General features: G+C 39.0%; 1 non-coding gene across 1 annotated transcript; it reads left to right on the top strand.

The window, feature by feature from the left end:
* Positions 1-4,289: 4,289 nt before the first annotated feature.
* Positions 4,290-4,394, top strand: LOC128058065 (U6 spliceosomal RNA). Its single transcript, XR_008200396.1, has one exon. It is a non-coding gene; the product is annotated as a U6 spliceosomal RNA (small nuclear RNA).
* The last annotated feature ends 1,559 nt before the right edge of the window (positions 4,395-5,953 follow it).

The following is a 5,953-nucleotide window of genomic DNA, read 5'->3' as shown; positions in this document are numbered from 1 at the left end:
GACCTGCATAAAGGTTTTTCAAGAGGCAGGTCAGATGGTCTGGTATTCCCATCTCTTTAAGAAGTTTTCCATAGTTTGTTGTGGTCCACACAGTCAAAGGCTTTGGCATAGTCAATAAAGCAGATTTAGATGTTTTTCTGGAACTCGCTTGCTTTTTCCATGATCCAATGGATGTTGGCAATTTGACCTCTGGTTCCTCTGCTTTTTCCAAAACCAGCTTGAACATCTGGAAGTTCACAGTTCACATACTGTTGAAGCCTGACTTGGAGAATTTTGAGCATTACTTTGCTAGCATATGAGACAAGTGCAATTGTGAGGTAGTTTGAGCACTCTTTGGCATTGTCTTTCTTTGGGATTGGAATGAAAACTGACCTTTTCCAGTCCTGTGGCCACTGCTGAGTTTTCCAAATTTGCTGGTATATTGAGTGCAGCATTTTCACAGCATCATCTTTTAGGATTTGAAATAGCTCAACTGGAATTCCATCACCTCCATTAGCTTTGTTAGTGGTGATGCTTCCTAAGGCCCACTTGACTCTGCATTCCAGGATGTCTGGCTCTAGTTGGGTGATCACACCATCATGATTATCTGGGTTATGAAGATCTTTTTTATATAGTTCTTCTGTGTTTTCTTGCCACCTCTTCTTAATATCTTCTGCTTCTGTTAGGTCCATACCATTTCTGTCCTTTATTGTGCCCATCTTTGCATGAAATGTTCCCTTGGTATCTCTAGCTTTCTTGAAGAGATTTCTAGACTTTTGCATTCTATCATTTTCCTCTATTTCTTTGCACTGATGACTGAGGAAGGCTTTCTTATCTCTCCTTGCTATTCTTTGGAACTCTACATTCAAATGGGTATATCTTTCCTCTTCTCCTTTGCCTTTCACTTCTCTTCTATTCACAGCCTTTTGTAAGGCCTCTTCAGACAACCATTTTGCCTTTTTGCATTTCTTTTCCTTGGGGATGGTCTTATCCCTGCCTCCTGTACAATGTCACAAACCTCCCTCCATAGTTCTTCAGACACTGTCCATCAGATCTAATTCCTGGAATCTATTCGTCACTTCCACTGTATAATTGTAAGGGATTTGATTTAGGTCACACCTGAATGGTCTAGTGGTTTTCCCTACTTTCTTTAAGTCAGAATTTGGCAATAAGGAGTCCATGGTCACATGAACTGCCAAAGTCAGCTCCCATCCTTGTTTTTGCTGATTGTATAGAGCTTCTCCATCTTGGGCTGCAGAGAATATAACCAATCTGATTTCGGTATTGACCATCTGGTGATGTCCAAGTATAGAGTCTTTTCTTGTGTGGTTGGAAGAGGGTGTTTGCTATGACCAGTGCATTCTCTTGGCAAAACTCTTTTAGCCTTTGCCCTGCTTCATTCTGTACTCCAAGGCCAAATTAACCTGTTACTCCAGGTATTTCCTGACTCCCTACTTTTGCATTCCAGTCCCCTATAATGAAAAGGACATCTTTTTGGGGGTGTTAGTTCTAGAAAGTCTTGTAGGTCTTCATAGAACCGTTCAACATCAGCTTCTTCAGCATTACTGGTCGGGGCATAGGCTTGGATTACTGTGATATTGAATGGTTTGCCTTGGAAATGAACAGGGATCGTTCTGTTGTTTTTGAGATTGCATCCAAGTACTGCATTTCAGACTCTTTTGTTGACTATGATGGCTACTCCATTTCTTCTAAGGGATTCTTGCCCACAGTAGTACTGTTAAAAAAAAAATGATTAAGGGGCATTCCCTGGTGGCCTAGTGGTTAGGATTCCATGCTTTCACTGCCATCACCCAAGTTCAATCCCTAGTCTAGGAGCTGAGATCCCACAAGTTGAGCAGCAGGTCAAAAAAAAAAAAAAAAAAAAGATTAAGGAAGAAAATGTAAGTGTTAAATATACTCTAATTCTTCATGAAGTGACAAGTGTTTGTTCCCAAGGATCTAAAAAACTGCAGAATGGGGCTGAAACTAAAGAATAAAGAACAAGGAAGGGAAAAATAGAAAATGAATGAAAAACCATGAAGTAAGTATAGAGCCCAGGGCTGGCTAAGTGTTTGGGGATTGGCTGAGTAGATATACTGTGTTTCTGGTCAAGCAGAACACTAATAGAGACACCAAAGTTACTGAGTTTTGGTCTGTTGCTCTGGCACCCTGGGCAGGAGTGGTTCCAGTATTTTTCATACAAATTTATGTCAGTGTTAGTTGCTCAGTCGTGTCCAACTCTTTGTGACCCCATAGACTGTAGCCCACCAGACTCCTCTGTCCATGGGATTCCCCAAGCAAGAATACTGGAGTGGGTTGCCATGCCCTTCTCCAGGGGATCTTCCTGATCCAGGGATGCAGCTCGGGTTTCCTGCACTGCAGGCAGATTCTTCATCATCTGAGCCACCAGGGAAGTAATTCTCCCTCTTTTCATCCTCTTGACCATTCACAAGGTTTGGTCAAAAATATCAGTACTGGACTTCCCTGCTGATTCAGTGGTTAAGAGTCTGTCTTCCAGTGTGGGAGACGTGGGTTTGATCCCTGGTCCAAGAAGATCTCGTGTGCTGCAGGGCAGCTAAGCCCATGGGCCACAACTACTGAGCCCACATGCCCTAGAGCTTGTGCTTTGCAACAAGAGAAGCCACCACGATCAGAAGCCCACCCATTGCAGCTCGAGTGCAGCCCTGGTTCACTGCAACTGGAGAAAGGCCACACATAGCAATGAAGATCCAGGGCAGCCAAAAATTAAATAAATAAAAATGTTAAAAAAGTGCCAGTACTAGCATGACCCTCAGTCGCCATTGCCTCTTCTGTTCTCAGTGTAGTAGGCACAAGAGATGATGTCAGGTGATGTCTTGGAGCTGGTTCCATTCTTCTATTCTCTTTTTGTCCTTTCAGTCAGAGAGAAACCATCTGTTGGCTAATCAGTGGCTCCCTACGTGCATTTAAAACTTTGGGAGACCCCAGATTATTAGGGAGGCAATAATAATTACTAGAAACAAAACAATAGTCATGGTTTGGAGAGTACTCCTGAGCCAGGGTCCCCATGATCCAATCCAGCTAGAAAACTGGGGACGTCTTTAAACCAGTTGACTTGTTTATATATTTTGTGTAACTATGTCCCCCTTCCCCAGAAATGTTTATGCAGTGAGCTTGTTCCAGAGAAACAGGGGTGTTGGAAATCAGGGAGAAGTTTATGGCAGCCAGAAAGGACAAGATCACCAGCATCAAAGCCAGTCCAAGAGTCAGTTTACCCTTCTTTGTAATGACCCGAGACATGTGAACAATTATCGTTTCAGGCTAGAGCAAGGCAAAAATAGGTGGAGAGAAGAATCATGTAAGAATTTGAAAAAAGATGGTAAAGGAAGAAAGGAGGAATGGAAAGAAACGTTCTTAATTTGACTTCTTGGAAGAAAGCGGTCTACCTCAATGTTGCCTACTTCTCTCCATAGTCAATTGGATTTTGAGGTCTCCACATTTACACAGGGCTGGGTGTTAGGTGGGGTCTTCTTCAGTTGTGAAATACTGTGTACCCAAGTTGTGACACCCTGTAATTCGACAGTGATGATAGAGGTCAAGAACACTCCATAAAGTCCTCTCCAGGAATCTCATCTTTGTAAAAGCAACAAAGTAAAAAAGTAAATGCTTGTAAATGACAAAGGACTGTAAAATGCCCACGACTGAAGATCTGATGAGAGTTCATTACAATGGAATCAACAAAGGAATTTGATTATTTCTGTGACACCCAATATTTTTAAGATAATAACTAGAATTATGGCTGATAACTTTATAGAAGGCATATCAGATTTATAGAAAGTTTATAATTCCTGGAACACTTAGGCTAATAATGTACTACCCATTCCAGTATTCTTGCCTGGAGAATCCCAGGGACAGAGGAGCCTAGTGGGCTGCCGTCTATGGGGTCGCACAGAGTCGGACACAACTGAAGTGACTTAGCAACAGCAGTACAAAGATAAGCTAAATATCACTTGGCAGTGTTTCCTTTGTAATTTAACATATCAAATAAGCCTAATTAGCTTAACATTTTTCTTTTTACAAGGACAGAGAATAAATATTCTAGGGGTCCTTTGGAAAATCCCAGAGTTGGTTCCAGGTCAAAAAAAATTAATTTAGAATTTGATTTTGGGTAAATTTGTTGAAAATATTGATTCAACCAAAGTAACATGTAAAGACTTTGAAGGCAAGCACAGAAAGTTACAGGGTTGTAAAAACCCTAAACCCTTAGTCTTTTAATATTCAGGGTTTTTTATTTGCAGATTAACTGTCTTAAAAAATAGGACTAGGCTTTTGTGCATGCCTTGGCAGCACATATACTAAATTAGAACAATACAGAGAAGATTAGCATGGCCCCACGCAAGGATGATATGCAAATTCGTGAAGCATTCCATACTTTTCTTGTTGATGTTTGACAGAAAACAACAAAATTCTGTAAAGCAATTGCCCTTCAATTAAAAAATAAAGTGGCAAGCAGCCTGAAAAAAAAAAGATTTATTAAAAAAAATATGACTAGGCTTTTGAGAAAAAATAAAACTGCTAATAATCTCGAAAACCTTGACATATCAAAAGTGTTTATTTTTTGGCATTACATATAATTTTAGAGTTCTTTCTCTTCATTAAAAGCATAGTCTAAAATAATTGGCCTCTAGTGCCTATCATTCTTTAATAATTTTGCAGTGCTGTTGTTAAAAATTGTCAAATTTAAGTACAATAACTCTAGTAACTACAATGTTATAATCTAAGTACACATTATAAATAAAACAGCATTTGACAATAAGTTAAAATTTTTTGTACAGTTGGCAAAAGGAGGGTGGCTGGTATTAAGTTCCATTTACATTATAGAATAGAATAATGAATTTTTTGTGGTTTGATAAAGAGAAGTTACTTTTTATTTTGATAACTTCATTGGACTGTCAGGCAAATTGGAAAAATAAAAATCAAGTGAAAAAGCCCTCTTGTAGCTGATAAGACAGTGCTGGTTTGGTTCAATAAGCAATGGGCTCCATGTCTGATTTTATTTGAGCTAAATAAAATTTTTCATTGATAAAAAATATTGAGTTTCCTTAAGATAAAGATAACATGAAGTACAGTAAATTATTTTGGTAAGACACAAAATCTTTGCTTTCCAGGCAGATTATTTAAAAGGTACCTTTCCTCACCCATAAACACATACTACTTTCCTTTTATAAAGATGTTCCTTATATTATTTCCAGTAATTTAAATTATGCATTTGTTTTAGCATTCTTAATTCCTATTGAAAACTAAGAAGTAAGCAATCTGTTACATTAGTATTTTGTGGACTGGTTAACTTATAGATATATTTCACAATTTCTGGAAGTTTATTCTTCCTCATAATAAATTTTTCATTGTGGCACAAAACACATTTATTAACAAAACCAAGTATCTTTAGCTCCTCTGTAAAGGAAGCCAAAGTGGGTAAACCTATGTCCAGAAGTTAATGTTTCAGTATTGTATCATATTTGGAAATGATCTAGATATGCAGTGAATATCTATCATTTAACTCAACTCAGTATAACTTCAGGGTTTCAAGTTGTCCAAAAAGATTTTGGAAACTGTTTTTAAGTAGACATACCATTGTTGTTTAGTCGCTAAGTCGTGTCCAACTCTTTCGTGACCTTATGGACTATAGCCTTCCAGGCTACTCTGTCCATGGGACTTCCCAAGCAAGAATACTGGAGTGGGTTGCTATTTCCCTCTTCAGGGACTCTTTCATACCCAGGGATCAAACCCACATCTCCTGCAATGGCGGGAAGATTCTTTACCATTGAACCACCAAAGATGCCAGACCTACCATAAAGAGTAATTATTGTTGAAAATTTCATTTGTAGGGAGTTCCCTGGCAGTCCAGTGGTTAGGACTCTTTCATTGCCCTGGCTGGGGTTCAATCCTTGGTTGGGAAACTAAAACCTGTAAGTGGAGCTGCACAGTCAAAAAA

This window comes from Budorcas taxicolor, chromosome 1 (assembly GCF_023091745.1).
Source record: "Budorcas taxicolor isolate Tak-1 chromosome 1, Takin1.1, whole genome shotgun sequence".
NCBI lineage: Eukaryota > Metazoa > Chordata > Mammalia > Artiodactyla > Bovidae > Budorcas > Budorcas taxicolor.
This window is presented reverse-complemented; position numbering and strand designations above follow the sequence as displayed.